Here is a 16241-nt window from a genome sequence, read left to right as displayed (position 1 = left end):
TTTCTCCCTTAGCAGCCTCCTTTGATTTAACTCCTGGCAGTCAGGCAGGTTAACATCGAACAGAACCTGAGTGGCATTTCATATTTATAAAAAGTTATTATGCAAAGTTCCCTCACTCTCAAGATCTAGATACTTGTATTTCCTGAGGACGGAACCAGATGCTTCCTCGAGGCCAAATTCTAATGCTGCCAAATTCTTTTCCTTCACCTATGTGAAGAGTTTAATAAAGAGTGAATCTATAATAATAGAAACAGAAGAGAATTCTAAAATCACAGAGCTCTCTATTGGATTGAAAGGCAAATACAAAACAGAAACCTGTTTTGATGACAGGCTGTATTTTAACTAAATAGCAAGACTTAATGACCACTGTAACAGCTTGGGTTCAGAGTAAACTAAAGCCCACTGTATGATTAGCTCCTCTGTTTTTTGGATAGGGAAAGGGAGATTGAAAAGACAAGTATATAATCTTTTCAGAATTTAATTAAAATGGTTTAAAACAAGTTACCATTGCTACCACCATAATCCTTGGGGCAAAGAGAGACAAAACATAAGAAAACAGGAAAATAAAAACACAGGAATATGAAAGAAAAAGCTTTAAATAATTTGTTTCTAGTTGTCAACCTTTCCACTCCACACCTCAGCAAACTGATTTAGATGCATCTATCACAGATGCTGTGACACAATGCCACAGTATTGAGGGAACTGGGTGAAGTCTGCTTTGATGTTCCTTTTTTTCCTTTGATTAAGTATTTATATTTACGGTAGTATCTAGAGGCTTCAATCAGAGATCATGACCCCATTGTGGTAGGCGCTGTATAGATACACAATGAAAACACTGCCCCTGCCCCAAATTATTTATAATCTGATTACGTAGAGTCCTTGTAGTTCATATAACACAAGTAGAGCTCTTTTAGCTAATAAAATGCTCTGGGATTTGTTGGTTTACCTAGCATCTTAGTTCAAGTTCAGGAGAGACATCCTGGTAGAATGTCTCAAATCTACAACCATGAAAGAATTTTATAAAGACTCTAGGTCCACAAACCTGTTTCGTTATTAAAATTAAAAGGAGAGCAAGAGTCTTCTTCCTTTTCACTTTGTCTAACAGCTCTAGAGGGAAATGTAAGCAAGAGAAAATTGAAGTCACCAATAACTAAGCTTTATATTCCTATTCCATACCCCTCTTTTCCAAACCTTAAATATTAGTGCTTTTATCTGAGAATTGCAAAGTATTTTATCAGCAGTAATTAAGCCTCAAAACACCACTGTCAGGTAAATATTACATTTATTTCAAACAGAGATTAGGCTACACACAGCAAATAAATACAAGAGCCAAGACTAGAAGCCAGGATATTTGAGAGACTGTTATGTTTTCTAACCAATAGACCATACTTCCTCTTCAAATAAATAATGTATGGTATGTGGGGCACATCCTCCTTTCTCAAAACCTGGCCTGGTTGCACTAGATTAGGGCTGGTCTACATGGGGAAATTATCAAAATAGCTTTTGTGGAATAAACTATTTCAGAATAGCTTCCTGCGTGGACACCCTATTCTAGAATAAAAATAAGAAGAATTAGTGCTCTTCCAAAGCAGAGTAATTATTCTGAAATAAAATCACTTTTATTCCGGAGTAGTGTGCACAGAGAGAGCTATTCCAGAATAGCTATGCTGGGTAGCTTAATCTGCAATACCTCCTCCTGTCAATTTCTTCATGTACACAAGCTCATAGAGTAGCTTTGCAAAACTGCACCAGAAGGAGGCAGGCTTGCAAATCTATTTCTCTGCCAGACCCCCAGATGCTTCACCAAATAGCCTGAAGAATTCAGTGGGGGCAAAAAGTCCTCATGTAGCACAATAACCTTTCCATTCCCCTTCAGGTCACAGTGCTTATCTGGCTTTATGTTTGCTCCTAGAGCTGGAGCTGCTGCCAAGATCTGCCATGTAGAGAGCTATGACTGGGAGAAGAGGAACTAAATTGCAGTATGTTTTGGGACTTCAGAGAAGGAAGGTAAGAGGGGAACTGGGTGGATGATTGTACTGCTGAAGGGTAGAAGTCTGACTGGGGGGAGAAGGATAAATGGTGGATAACTGAGTCTGTTTTGCCTTATTCTTTTTGGAATACAGCACATGTTCCCATTTGATTTAGGTACAGAACCTGGAAAATTTGAGCTCCACTGCTACAGTGAACCAGTTCTGCCCTTACATTGTCTGGTGTTGAATTTTCTCTCTTTTACTTTTCCTGTTCTTCATTACAGATAAGTTCAAATCAAAGCACCATCCCTGAATACTTCCAAACTTTGGGAAAATCTGGGTCTGTATCCAAACTTTATGACTCAGGGCCATTTCTGGTCTCTGTGTTGTCAATTCTTGTGATTTTTTTTAATTGAGAGTCTGGTGACATTTGATATATTTCTCACATCCTCAGTACATAGAATCCAGTCATTAAATGAAAGCTGAGATCTTGCGTAAAACAAACAAACAAAAACAGAAAAAAGAAGAACAAGAGTACTTGTGGCACCTTAGAGACTAACAAATTTATTAGAGCATAAGCTTTCGTGGACTACAGCCCACTTCTTCGGATGCATATCAAGATGCATAAGAAGAAGTGGGCTGTAGTCCACGAAAGCTTATGCTCTAATAAATTTGTTAGTCTCTAAGGTGCCACAAGTACTCCTGTTCTTCTTTTTGCGGATACAGACTAACACGGCTGCTACTCTGAAACCTGTCAAAAAAAACAGAAAAGTTTCTAGTCATCTGGGCTATGGAGAAAAGCTTGAAAACATGACTGGACTGCACCCAAATGGTTCAGAAACCAGAAGGCAGATAAAAGGAACACTTATTTTTTAAAGTCTCATGATTTTTGGTGCCTAACTAATGATTTCTGAAACTTGGGGATGACAATATCCAGTAGGATCCTAGCATGAAAAAATAGTGCGTCTTAAATTCATCTTCTACTATTTATTCCAAAGTGTGACATTGCATTTGGGTCCTGATGCTGCTCTGAATGACTCTAGTGGTGCAGAAGCAGGCCCTTGGCTATATTGGGGCTGATGTTACAAATAGAGGACTAGCACCTACCTTAGGCAAACAGGAGCAAAACCAGACAAGCTGTAAAACAAAAATCAGTTTTTTCTTAATGGAAGAAAAATTCATAATATCTAAGCCATTGCTATGCAGAATCGTTTCTAAATATATTTTGGAGTAGGGTCCAGATGTTCTTTACATTTGGAAAAGCTAGTGCAGACATACTGAAGCTGAAGCCCATTTAAGGGCTGGTGTACACTAGGAAATTAGGTCAGTATAACTACATTGCTCAGGGATGTGAAAAGTCTACACTTCTGAGTGATGCAGTTAAACCAACCTAAACCCTGGTGTAGACAGCACTAGGTCAACAGGAGAATGAGCCCATCAACCTAGCTACTGTCTCTCGGGAAGGTGGATTACCTAGCGTCTTCACTGAAGTGCTGCAGTGGCACAGTTGCACCATTTTAAGTGTAGACAGGCCCTTAAATGTAGTATTATATGCACACTTCAGTTCCTTTCCTGTTTTTCCTTCATTTTTATATTTTTCCAAGTTATTCAGTCCTTAGTTATTCAGCTGGGATTAGCTCTTTTAGAAGCAGTGCTTCCTAATTGTCTCTCTTTGCCCTATGTACTCAAAACAAAATTTTACTACCCAGTAAAAATCCATAAGGCAATCACAGAACCTTCATAACAGAAAGGTGAATGGCTCGGTTAACAATATGCTGTCATATTGTTAGAAATTACCCAGTCTGACCAGCCGGATTAATCATCTCCAACCCAGTGTCTCTGTTTCCAATACGTAGACTGGTAGATTCTAGTGCTTAGTGCAGATTACCACACAGTTGTACTCTTGTGTAGAAAGGCTGATTTGATTACATTTTCTGCCACAAACTGAGGCTATGTCTACATTTCACCACAATGAGGACTATCAGGGTGTGAACGGCAGAGAGCACCGAAATGTTGTGCTCTAACTGGCCCATGGGGATACTGCTGACTCGAACTAAAGGGTACCTAATTTGAATTAAAAGAGACTCAGAAATAGTTCTTAATAGTAAAAAATTGAGTGGTGTAATGGGGCTTTTTATGCCAGTTATACACATTTAAAGACTTAACTTCACAGTGCACATTCATCCATTCTATAGAAAGAGAATTACGTTTCTTAGACTTTCTTTTCTTGTATGCAGAGTCCTCCTACAAGACTCAAAATCAATATTCCCTTGTGCAAATGTGGGCCTTTTGATTCATGCCACTAACAAGTTATTGGCAGTTAACACTGCAATTTTCAGCAAAAAACGTTTGCCTGGGTTCAGTAAGTGCTCTACTGCTAAATGTATTGCATCTAGGAAATGACAGTTTTGGTGTTCTTAAAAAGGAAGAATGAAAACCATGACCTTTTCAGCAATTTCAGAAAGTCAAGTGTTGGGAGTTTAAATGGGCTGTTCTGTGCTATATCAACCCTTTCACTGCTGTTTGGTGCCATATCACTGATGCAAGTCAACAGAAATAAGGCAAAAATGTGGACAGGATGGCTCTGAAATGAAACCTAGAACCTTTTTTTCACCAATGTAAATCAGTCCCAGGTAGGAGGTAATTACTAAAAGGTGCTCAGCTGCTGTGATGTTAAGTACGGTATAAGAACCAATCCAGCACAGAATTACATGACGGCTGTGTGATGGGCTGTGTGAAATGTGCTGGGTGATCTCAGTGCAGTTTTGTATGGACAGGCATTCCCATCTACAAATCGCTACCATTGACACCCCTGCTGGAGGTAACAGCAAAAAAGGCACCGAACATGGAGTTAAACTTCTTCCTCAACTTTGGAGAATGCTTCTGAATAGGTCTGAGGCATATGGTCAGGGTAGTTCTTTCTGCTGTTGCCTGTGCTGGACCTGTTCAATGGTGAAACAGACCTTTAGTTTCCAGCAGCACAAGACATGTCAGCCTCTAACAAGCATTAAAATTCACTTTAACATGAGAAAAAACTTTGCATAATATGTAAAATTAAGCATTTTAAAAGTAGTTTAAAATCCCAGTTCTACACAGGAAAAGTGACTGTTAAAATGGCAGCTTCTTAACTCAAACAGACCAGCTCCCACCAGGCCTATTTCTCTGCTCACTTACTTCAGCTTTACACTCCGCTGATGTCAATCTCCCAATTTAAACTGTTCTAAGGCAGAGGAAGGTAAACCATGTGCATATCTAGTGTCACCTAGGCCACTTCGAGAACAAACAAATATTTACTATTTTTATGCTGGTCTGCTTAGCTCCACAGAACCACAAGCTCTGGGAGAGTGAGTGGTATTCCTTTCTGGCTCATGCATCATCTAAGAATTTGTAAATAAGTTTTACTTCCCCTTCTTCCAATGCAAATATTTCAATTGCTTTAGCTTTTAATGTTCTTTTTCCCTAACCCCACCTTACTGCTCTTATCTTAAACATTACTCGGCTGTTGACACCTGCCTCCACTCTCACAGTGATGCCAGCCTTTATTGTCCATTAGTTCAACGTTCCCTCAAAATCCTTTGTGTTTTCTCCCATCTCACCCCTTTATGTCTGGGAAGAGCGCCAAGTAAAAAAACTGCAAAGTCACTATATTATCCTCCTTCAGATCTTTCCTTAAAACCTTGCAGGGTTTGGGCAATCTACGTTTCTCTTAAAGTTCCGGGTTCAAAAGCACTCAGTTTCAAAACAAAACTCAACAAAATATCAACTTTTTCCTGGCTTCAGGTTTCAAGACATGCAAAACTACTATCACATGACACCAGGACCTGCAGCCATTTGCACATGAATAGTCCTATTGACTTTAGTGGGACAACTCATGTGAGCCAAGGTACTCCCACACATAAGTGGTTAGGAAGATCAGGCTCATTCTTCCCACTGGAGACTATAAATGGCTTTCAGACACTCAAAACTCTATTACAGTTTGTTTAAACCTGGTCTGAGTTTTCAACTTGTAAGGAAACATGCTTGGCTAAATTTCAGGGATTCTTGCTCATATGGTCAAAATTCAACTCTCTGCAATACACCCCAATAGCCTCATTAGCAAAAAGAAGGGAAAATAAATGATCAGGGGCCAATGATGAGATAAAAATGTTAGAGTATATTTTTTCTCACACTGGAATAGGACATGAACGTATTGATAAGATCCATTGTTTGTTTCACATTTCAATTTACCTAGATTAATACAAAAGCCACACAGACAATTTGTAGGTTTTAATGGGTTTTTAGTTTTTAGAGCTTGTTAATAAATGGGCCTAAATCAAAACCTCAGAGCCAAACATCCCCAAAATATGAACCTGGATCTGAGTTTTGTGCCTGTATCATGAGTTAAACCAAAACCCTGTCAGCTTCAAACTTTGAAGTGTTAAAAATTCAGATCCAGCTCTGAATTTTGTGGCTCTGGACTCTCTGTAATGAAAGTGGTATATAGTTGCTAAGAGCAAGGTACTACCAGAAAAGTGTACATGTCTTTGCCAATAAGTGAAATATTCTGTAGTGTGTTTATAGAGTCTTCTGATATCCAAGATATAAACTCTTTTTTTCAGGCTTTATGCAGGGGCTCCCGTGCAGCACATCTCTGGAATAGGACTCCTTAGTGGGTAGTGCCTCTATATAGAGCAGATCAGGATATAAATATATATATATATATATATATATATATATATATATATATATATATATATATATATATATATATATATACACATACACACACACACACACAATTACTGAAGATTTCCTCCCAAAAAATAAGGGGAGAGAAAAAATAAAGGACAAAAGAACAAAAAAGGAGAGGAATGGGAAGGTAGGGAAAGGAAAGGAGAGAAGAGGGGAAGGGAGGAGAAAGGAGAGCGACATCTTGGTTTCCATCCAGTAAGAATTAATCAAAGATGTCTAGAAAATTGGACCCAATCTTTTCAAATTTGTCTGAGGTCTGGTAGGAATTTTTTAATTAAAATATTTTTTCATCAGAAAATGCAGATTCATCAAACTGAAAGCGTTCCTGGGATAGGGCTGTTTTTGATGTAAAATAAGTTCAAAATCAAAATGAGGCTTTATCAAAACAAAAACACTTTGCTCGACCCAATCTGATGTTTTTTTCAAAATTTTCTACTTTCACAAATGTTCAAGATCTCTACTTTTCATCCTGATGTGGGGTTGGGGCGGAAGGGAGGGGAGGAGGGGGATTTGAAATCTCAAGATCTCACAGGCTGGGAAAACCACACACATTTTCTCTAGCCTCTGAAAATTCAGTGAAACTTCTTTTAACTGTTTGTTTCATAGGTATATTTACAGGTAGTTACAGTGTATCACCACAAAAAGCAGGGAAGTCCTTTAACAAATTATACAACAAAGTAGTGTCCCATTTCACCCACCACAGTTAGGTTGCATCTATCAATTTACATATAAAAATAATGCGAAATAGGAACTCAGCTCTTCCAAATAAAGGGATTAAAAATCACTCACTCATTTAGGGCCAAATCCTGGTCCTTTTGAAGTCTATGACAAAAATCCCATTCACCTCAATGAATGACACTAGCTTTTCTCCATATAAAATCTACAGCTGGCATTAAGGGACAGGAAGGAGGGCAATTGCCTGGTGGCCCATGCCAGAAGGAAGGAGCACTGGGAAATTAAGTTGCTCAGGCTTCAGCTTCAGCCCCAGGTGCTGGAGCTCAGGGCCCCGGACTGCAGTCCTCCATGGTGGGGCTTCAGCTTTCTGCCCTGGGCCCTAGTGAGTCTAATGCCAGCTATGCTTGGCAGTCCCCCTCAAACCAGCTCGCAGCCCTCCAGGGGGCCCCGGTCCTCTGGTTGAGAACCACTGCTTTAGATCATGATTTACAAGCATCCTGCTTATCCTCAACCTACAGAGTTAATGTTCTATACCCCATCCTAATAATGCTGTAATACCCACAATCCTATTAATACTATAAAATCTGTATAACAAAAGTGGAGTTTAGTTTTTCAGACAGTGACAGCTAGTGTCTTCTGAATTAGACAGATAACTGCCTAATAATTACTTCGTAAGGAAAGCATCTAATTGAGCAAGTTCGATAATCAAACCCGATGCCAAAGTGCCCTCTAGTGGTCAAATCATTGCTTTGTTTGTTTGGTAACCCCCTTCCACACTTGTTTCTGATCTATTACTTCTTTAATCAGGTTTCCCAACAGGATTTTAATACTTGCACTTTAACTTGCATTTTCTTAATAATATTTTTAACTTGCATTTTCTTAGTGGCCTCTCTGAGTGGGGATTTGGAGCGGCTTCCCACTCCAGCTGGAAACAGGGCTGCGGCTGAGGAGGCCTCTTTCAGGAGATGAGACTCAAGTAATTAATTTTACTTTTTTACATTATTTTTAGACTGGATCCCAGCCCATGCCTATTAGTTCCTAACCGTCACAGTCATGGAGTCACCTGGGAGGAGAATGCTCTTACCTTCAGAATTGTATTCTGCATGCAACCTACACACTATTTCTAAAAAGTAATGACAATAATTCATAACATGCAAATTCGGATAGGAAATATACTCCTGAAAAATGCAGGTGCAGCTACATAACTGCATTTTAGTTTTCTGCCACTAAGGACTGGTGTTGGAATGGGTCATTTGAAAATAATCAGTAGTGTGTTATTCTCTAGTGGTGTAGCAGGTTTCATGTCTATCATAAAATTAATAGCCTTGCTTTAAACAGCCTTGTGAAAAACTTTTGTGCATTTTTATAACATTAAGAAATGCAAATGAAAGGTTTTCTTGTGACTAATGTGCTTTTAATGGGTGCCATCTTAAAACCCCGCTCAATTTATCCACAGGGCAGCTACAGTATATGCTGCGGCAGTATCAACTTCTCCACACTGCTGAACCAACCTTATTTCAGGCCTGACCTGGAGGAAACATTTCTAGGATGAGCAGTTCTATTTCCACTGTCTTTCAGTTTTTTCAGAGACTGCCAGTAAGGATACCAGTAAGTGGCAAATGGGAGCCGTGTGGACATTTTTCCAGTAGGACTGAGATCACCAAGCTAGTTTAACATAGACCATCAGATAACATCAACTTTCAATCATGTTGCAGACCAGGGCTGGATTTGAACTAGCAACCGAGGAAGTGGATGATTCTATATCCCATTATCAATTCCCTGCATCATCCAGAGCCAAATTGATGTGTGCGTGTTGTGGATAATTTAAGTTTGTCCTTTAAAATGAAGAAAAGATATTTAACATACATAATGAAACAGACTTATGTGATATATATTTGGTTTGGATGGAGGAAAGTTCCAACTGTTAAATAAAAGGTTATATCCTGAGGCCCTTGTTCAGGAAAACTCTCAGTCCTGCTAGCAGGAATTTAGCTTGAATGCAAGAATCTCAGATTTTGGTCTAATATGCCTAATCATTTTTACGGAGTTAGAAGCCTAAAAAGGAAGAAGTTTAAAGCACACGTTTTAATATCAGATCATGTATAGTTCTGGGTGAATTTTGTATAGCTCCCTGCCTATCTATCTTAGTGAAACTAAGAAAGTAAAGTCAGCTTTGTTCCACTTCCCACACATCTTCTGCATTCTAGCTGAAGTTATGCTAATGGGAAGGGATACAGGGTTGGTAGTTTTCATTTACACTGCTAAAAAAACAAAAACCATGAGTTTCTCCACTGAAGTCAAAGCAGTTATACCAGTGAAAGTCTCAGAGTAAAAAAGATAAGAATGAGGCCAACATGATTTTACATCTTTCTTTTGGCCCCTGAGATTGAGCAGATCAGATCACTTTGCAGCAATGTATTCCTAGTACTGCACCAAAATACATGTACGAGCTTACTGATAAGACTTTATTAGATGCAATTGAAACTTCTATTATATTTTACACCACAAGCCCCTCAGCTGAATTGTAAGGAAGGTTACTAGCGATGGAAATCTAGGTAGCATAAAAAGAATGACAGGCAAATCCCAAAGTATTTTGTTTTGCTCCTTTTTTCATTTCTGTACAGAGTTATAGATCTTTCTCCATGTGATGTATAGTCCCACTTACTATTAGCATCTTTCAGAGGGGAGCCAGGCACCATAAGTATCAGACTGTTAGTTCAACTTGAAAACATTTCAAAATATTTTAATTAATTTACATAAAAATGTTTTGAAGCAGATAAATGTGTACCTTAATGTAAGCTGTCTCTTATACAGCATTCTAATAGCACAGTGGAATGATTTATATGTACACCTTCTAATGAAAGCATTCCAAAAAGCCTGGAGGGCTATGGAATAAATTCAACCATTAGGGAGAGCTGACTGTACAGTCTTCTGATAGTTTGTACACCACTGGGCAAAGATAACTTTGCTCACAAGTCATTAGGGGTGTACAAGGGGTCCTTTAAAAATGCATGGCTGTCCTTCTGAAGTAGCAATGTGCTCTGCCAGAGCAGCCCACCTGGATTTAGCCTTTACTAATGGGATACTGTAGGGGGATGTCCCTGAAGGAATCCTGGCAGAGATTTCCACTGAAACTCCTTTGTGTGTCTCAGTATTCAGAAGCTTACACATGTTTCCACCAGTTTGTACCCACTCTGCAGAGAAGACTGTCTCCCTTGGACACACTCATATTGAAACTCTGACCTCACTTTCATTCTTGAATTATTTTCCTGTGCCTAGTGATTAATTGACCCCCTATTCCTTTTTGGCTCCTCCCTTCTTCTGGGGCTGGATTAATATCTATATGGGAGAGGGCATTTGGGGGCCTCCCTCTGCCTATGGGAGATGAAATAGGCAATATTGTTCATCAGCCCTAAGACAAAAACAATGGAGTTACATAGTAACCTTGTGTTTGTATAGAATATCAATTTTATTGGTTCAGGACTTATTTCCTACAGTACTATATTTGTAAAAATATTTATGTATCCAACACTGAATTTTGCTTTGTTTTTATGACCCCAGAAGCCCCTCAATGCCAACTGGCAGAGGGTCCCCCATGCTTTAACTCACATCAGGCCTGACACACTCTTTGCCCCCTATTCATTCACAATGTTGTAATGAATTTTACTTGTGACCTAGAACTGAGCTAGCCTTGATTTGGGACCTGACAAAAGTTGACAAAACCAAAGTTTAGTACAATTTGATTTTATTGTAGTCTTGCTAGTTATAGACCTGATCCTGGCCTATTGAAGTGAATGGGAGTTTTGCCATTCACTTCAATGGTACAGAATGAGACACTATATGCTTAGTTTGCAAAATAAGGGCCTTTGACAGCCTGACACAAAAGTGAAGCCACATGAAGAGCCAGCTGACTGTTCTCTCCCCCTCCTCCCCTGTTTTTCCTTTTTGTAAATCTGTCCCCTCTTTCTCCTCCCCCTCTGCTGCATTATGACATACAGAAAAGACAGATTGTGTGTGATAACTGCAATGGGGAAATTCTTTTCCAATAATAGTCTTTTTGAAATTTGCTTTTCTGTTAGTCTCTTAAAGAAACTAATTAGCATAGTGTCATCACATAGATTACAGATGTGAGAGGCTGGAATTCCCTTTGCCATGTGAAAATATAGCTGTTTTCCTATTTGTGCCTGCATTTATATATAATGTGACAAGGCTTGAGGTACTTTCAGTACAATGGTAACACGAATCCCTTGCATCTCTAAAAGCTAAATTGTCAATAGTTGTTGTAGGAGGCTATCCAAAGGTGAACCTGATAAATCTACAAGTTCATAAATAACCAAAACAGAGACCAGCCACAGAAACAGATGGTGCTTCTGGAAGGGCCTGAAATATTTCCACTGCTAATTCAACATAAACCTTCTGTCTGGAGTTCTGCAAGTGGGTGGACTTGTGTGCATGCCTGTGAGTGTACAGTGCTTTTGTAGTCAATATTCATCACATTTCATTTTTGAAGCTTCTTTAGGCAGAGACAATATAGGTCCCAGTCCTGGAAATATTTATACACATTCTTATCTTTAAGCATGTGAGTCATTCTCCTGAAGTCAATGGGACTATTTGTGACTAAAGTTAAGCATGTGTATAAGTGTTTGCAGGATCAGAGCCATAGACACAACTGAACAAAGTCATCTTTACTTTCTACTGTTATTCTCTTAACATAGTAATGTCTGCCCATAGTTGTTTGTTACAATTTCTTTAATTTAGTTGCCATGACTTAAAAAATATTGAAACTCCACTAACTTTGAGGCCTGATTCTGGACTCTCACCAGTTGTGTTCCAGTGTAACTTCATTGACTTGGGTGGAATTAATACCAGTGTAAGTGATAATGGAATCAAGAGCTCAGTGTTTAGAAGATACCAAATGGCTTAGCTGAATGATCTACAGCAGTGGCAACTGGGAGTGTTAGCTGAGTAAAGACCACAGGGCTGAGCTCAAAAGAGTAGCAGATGGAGCGATCAGACATGCTTTCTTCCGTCTGCATACCTGCTCCCAGTAAACGTTTTTTCTGACAACAGAAAGAAATGCATATGGGGGTAAGCTTAAATGTTAGGATGTGCTCAGTGGGCGAGTACTTGTCAAAAGTCCCCTACATGAGAAAACTACTACATCATAATAATTTTGAAAAATTATGTGAAATAAGTGCAGAATGTAATCTTTCCACATCATTTAGTAGTTCCTGTGCTACATCAATCTTTCATTTTCATACTACTGAAGCTCTCCATTCCAAGAGGAGTTCAAATGATCCAAAATGGGAAAAATTAAATGCTGTCTGGCTATTTATGGGCTAGATGTACATACCATAAAAATAAAAAGCAGCTATGTATTAGCTAGAGCTCTGAGGCAGCATAAGATAGGAGCTGAGTGCTAGCCCTTACCTTTTCTCCACTGTTTTACAAAAACTATTGCTGGTACTCAGAGTAACGGGCAAATCACATTGTACTTTGAGCATCCTGGAGATGTAGAGTGGGATTTTGCAAAAGCTCATAGCATTGATTTAACCATGCTTCTGTGAAATCTAGAGCATAACTCCCATTGACTTCACTGGAGGCAGGATTAGGCCAATGTTGAGTGCTTTTGAAAATCCAGGTATTTCCCCTTTTTAGGTATTTATAAGGCCCTCATCTTTGTAACCGCTGAACATCTCACATGCTAATGAATTAATTCTAAACACCCCAGTGAGAAAGGGAAAAATTCCCATATCCATTTCAAAGTTGGGGTGGGGAACTGATGTATAGAGAGTAAAAGCCTGATTTTCCTATTCCTTCCAGCAGTTTTACACCAGTAGAGCTTCCTTAATTTCAGCATATTCCCCCATTTGTCCTGATGTAATGAAAGGGAGAATCAAGTCCCCAGTGACTTGCCCAAAGTCTCACAAAAAAAACATATGGTAGAGCCAGTTATGGAAACAAGAGCCCCTGCCCTCTCTGGAAATCACAAGGCATGAAGGGATCTTCTTTATGAGAAAAAAAAAGTCCATCCTACTAATATGTAATTTACAGGATTTTATAAATTACATAAAATACAATAACAACGAGGAGTCCGGTGGCACCTTAAAGACTAACAGATTTATTTGGGCATAAGCTTTCGTGGGTAAAAAACCCACTTCTTCAATTGCATGGAGTGAAAATCACAGATGCAGGCATTATTATACTGACACATGAAGAGAAGGGAGCTACCTTACAATTAATACCAAATAAATCTGTTAGTCTTTAAGGTGCCTCGTTGTTTTTGTGAATACAGACTAACATGGCTACCCCCGATACTTGACATAAAATACAATGGTTCCAAATGTTTTCCCTTTTCTCTCCCTTTTCCTTTTTACAACTGCTCTTATAGTGTGAGAAGTCATTTAGAGGGGCATTTGTTTTATGAGTTTGGATGTAGTTTCCCTAAGGCTGACTTCTGAAACAGGCTAATAATGAACAATAGTATGAATGACAATGACCATATTAGTGATGGATAACATCTGACGTTTGCCAAACTGCAAATGTGTTCATAGAATATCAGGGTTGGAAGGGACATCAGGAGGTCATCTAGTCCAACCCACTGCTCAATACCGGACCAATCCCCAGACAGATTTTTGCCCCAAATGGCTCCCTCAAGGATTAAGCTCACAACCCCAGATTTAGTAAGCCAATGCTCAAACCACTGAGCTATCCCTCCCCCCATACAATAGGTCACTCTGAAGATGTTCTTTAGGCATCTCTTTAGGCATCTCTGGAAGTGTCTTTGATTTCCCCCCCTCTTGTCTATAAAAGTTGCTGTCATCTTATTCAGGAGAAACAAGAGCATGCGACACAGATGTGGAAAGAACATTTTTTTTGTTTGCTGGCAATTTTGAGTCAAAGTGAAACAATTTTTAAGGTTTCCTGTTAACTGAATAGTAATCACCACTTTAGTAATGGGTCAAACAAATAATTTTGTTCAACCCAAAATGGAATATTTAAATTTTGAGCATTTATAAATTAATTTTTTAAAATAAAATGAAAGGAAAATTTGAAACAAAAAGCCATGTCAAATAAAAATGGAAACATTTTATTTCAAGTGTCCAAACAAGCCATTTTGGTTCATTGGAATTTTTAGTTTTGTTTATTTTTAAAAATTAAATAATACAGTCAAAAATTTGAGAAATATTTTGGTGTCACCAAACCTGCAATTTTCATCCAAAAAAGTTATAGAAAAAAAAAGTCACCCAGCTCTATTTAGGAGAATTGCACAGACTGAACAATGAAGAGTTAAAACCACAGACAGAACAAATAGTTTGCAAACAATCCTTGGACCACAGTTGTGTAAGGTTTTTGAAAAATTCTGAATACTGAACAAATTCATAAAAATTAAAGTCTGTTTGATAATTTGAAAAGAGAAAATTCAAATACATTTGCTACAAGTAATTTGCCCAATTCCCTCTACAATTATATAAACCCAAGAAGTTATAATACGGTTTGTTTTACAGTGTTAGCAATCACAGGAACTACCACTGACTTCAGTGAAATTACTTGCAAGCTGAAAGTTAAGTACATGCTTAATTGCTCAGCTGGATTGGGACAATAATAAGGCGCTCTGGATACAAACAGCACACACTTAAAACTGAACAGCCAATTTAAGGCCTGACCAAAACCCGCTGAAATAATTGGAAATACTCTCATTGACTTCAGTGGGCTTTGGATAGAGGCCCATAGAGCACAATCCCATTGTTTTAGCCTTGTGAATTTGGCAGCTATTTAGCTAAAACTCAGTGGTCACAGAAAATAATAAAAGGAAACACCAAACTTTAAATCGATAATTGAACTAATTCACTTAATTAATTGCAAAGGAATTGCATCAGGGATTAATTTGGCCCACTGATGTTATGGGCATAATTAGACATCAAAGCTGAACTCATGGCTAGGCCTCTTGCTACTGCAGTAAAAACACTTGTAGCTGAAGCAATTGGTGCACATGAGGCATAGTCTATTCTTATTGACTCAGCATTACATTTTAAGTTTCTGACCTAGTGTCAGAAATCAATGGCGCTTCCAGTACTCTGGGGAAAAGCTTTTTCTAAACCTAATGTACATTGTATTTATTCCTAAAATCTCATCCACTAATCCCTTCGAAATAAACTGCTGCACTATAAATGTCATGTCTTTTCCTGTCTGTTCAATTTAAGAGAATGCTGGCTTTTCAGAGCTTCTCCCACAGGGTTTTCTTCCTCTCCTGAGCCAGAAAAAAAAAAAGTGTTAATCTGCCAGGAACATAGAACCCTTAAAATATTTTCTTGCAGAGTTCGCAGTAAACAGTATATCTGTGACTATGTATGTTATATACCTATAGACACACCTATTGTGCCAGATCCTCAAGCTGGTGTTAACGGTCTTACAAGGAGCTATAGTGATTTATACCAGCCCCCTCCCTGGCTAATCTAGCCCACTGTACATCATCAATTGTGTGAAATGTTCACAAGGAACTTGAAGCCATGGAAAATTCATCTGATTCTATATTGTATTTGCTGACACAAATTAAAACCGTTTTTAAAGATACCCATTCTTTATCTCCCTCTCCCCTTCAGTGGTGAGGGGATTGCATAGAAATCTTTTAGTTTATGTCAATGATCTCTATTATAAACAAGCATCTAACTATTTTAAATTTGTGTTGGAGATCTAGACAAGTGTCTGTGACCCAATGACCTCTGACTGCCAACTGGCAGAGGGCACAAGGGTGCGTAAGGGTCCCCTGCGCCTGGTATTTACATTCTAATTCACCACAGAGTGTCATGTAAGGTTTCTGCTGAATGCTGCCTGTGTCACACAGGCCATCATAATCTTTGCAAA

The 16241-nt window shown here is 38.6% G+C and overlaps 1 long non-coding RNA gene across 1 annotated transcript; it reads left to right on the top strand.

The window, feature by feature from the left end:
- Nucleotides 1-1821: 1821 nt before the first annotated feature.
- Nucleotides 1822-16033, top strand: LOC122174661 (uncharacterized). The gene is made up of 3 exons (XR_006176761.2): nt 1822-2007; nt 8260-8352; nt 8833-16033. It is a non-coding gene; the product is annotated as an uncharacterized LOC122174661 (long non-coding RNA).
- The last annotated feature ends 208 nt before the right edge of the window (nt 16034-16241 follow it).

This window comes from Chrysemys picta, chromosome 5 (genome assembly GCF_011386835.1).
Source record: "Chrysemys picta bellii isolate R12L10 chromosome 5, ASM1138683v2, whole genome shotgun sequence".
In the NCBI taxonomy this organism is placed as follows: domain Eukaryota; kingdom Metazoa; phylum Chordata; order Testudines; family Emydidae; genus Chrysemys; species Chrysemys picta.
The sequence above is the reverse complement of the archived record's forward strand: the minus strand, read 5'-3'. Positions and strand labels throughout refer to the sequence as shown.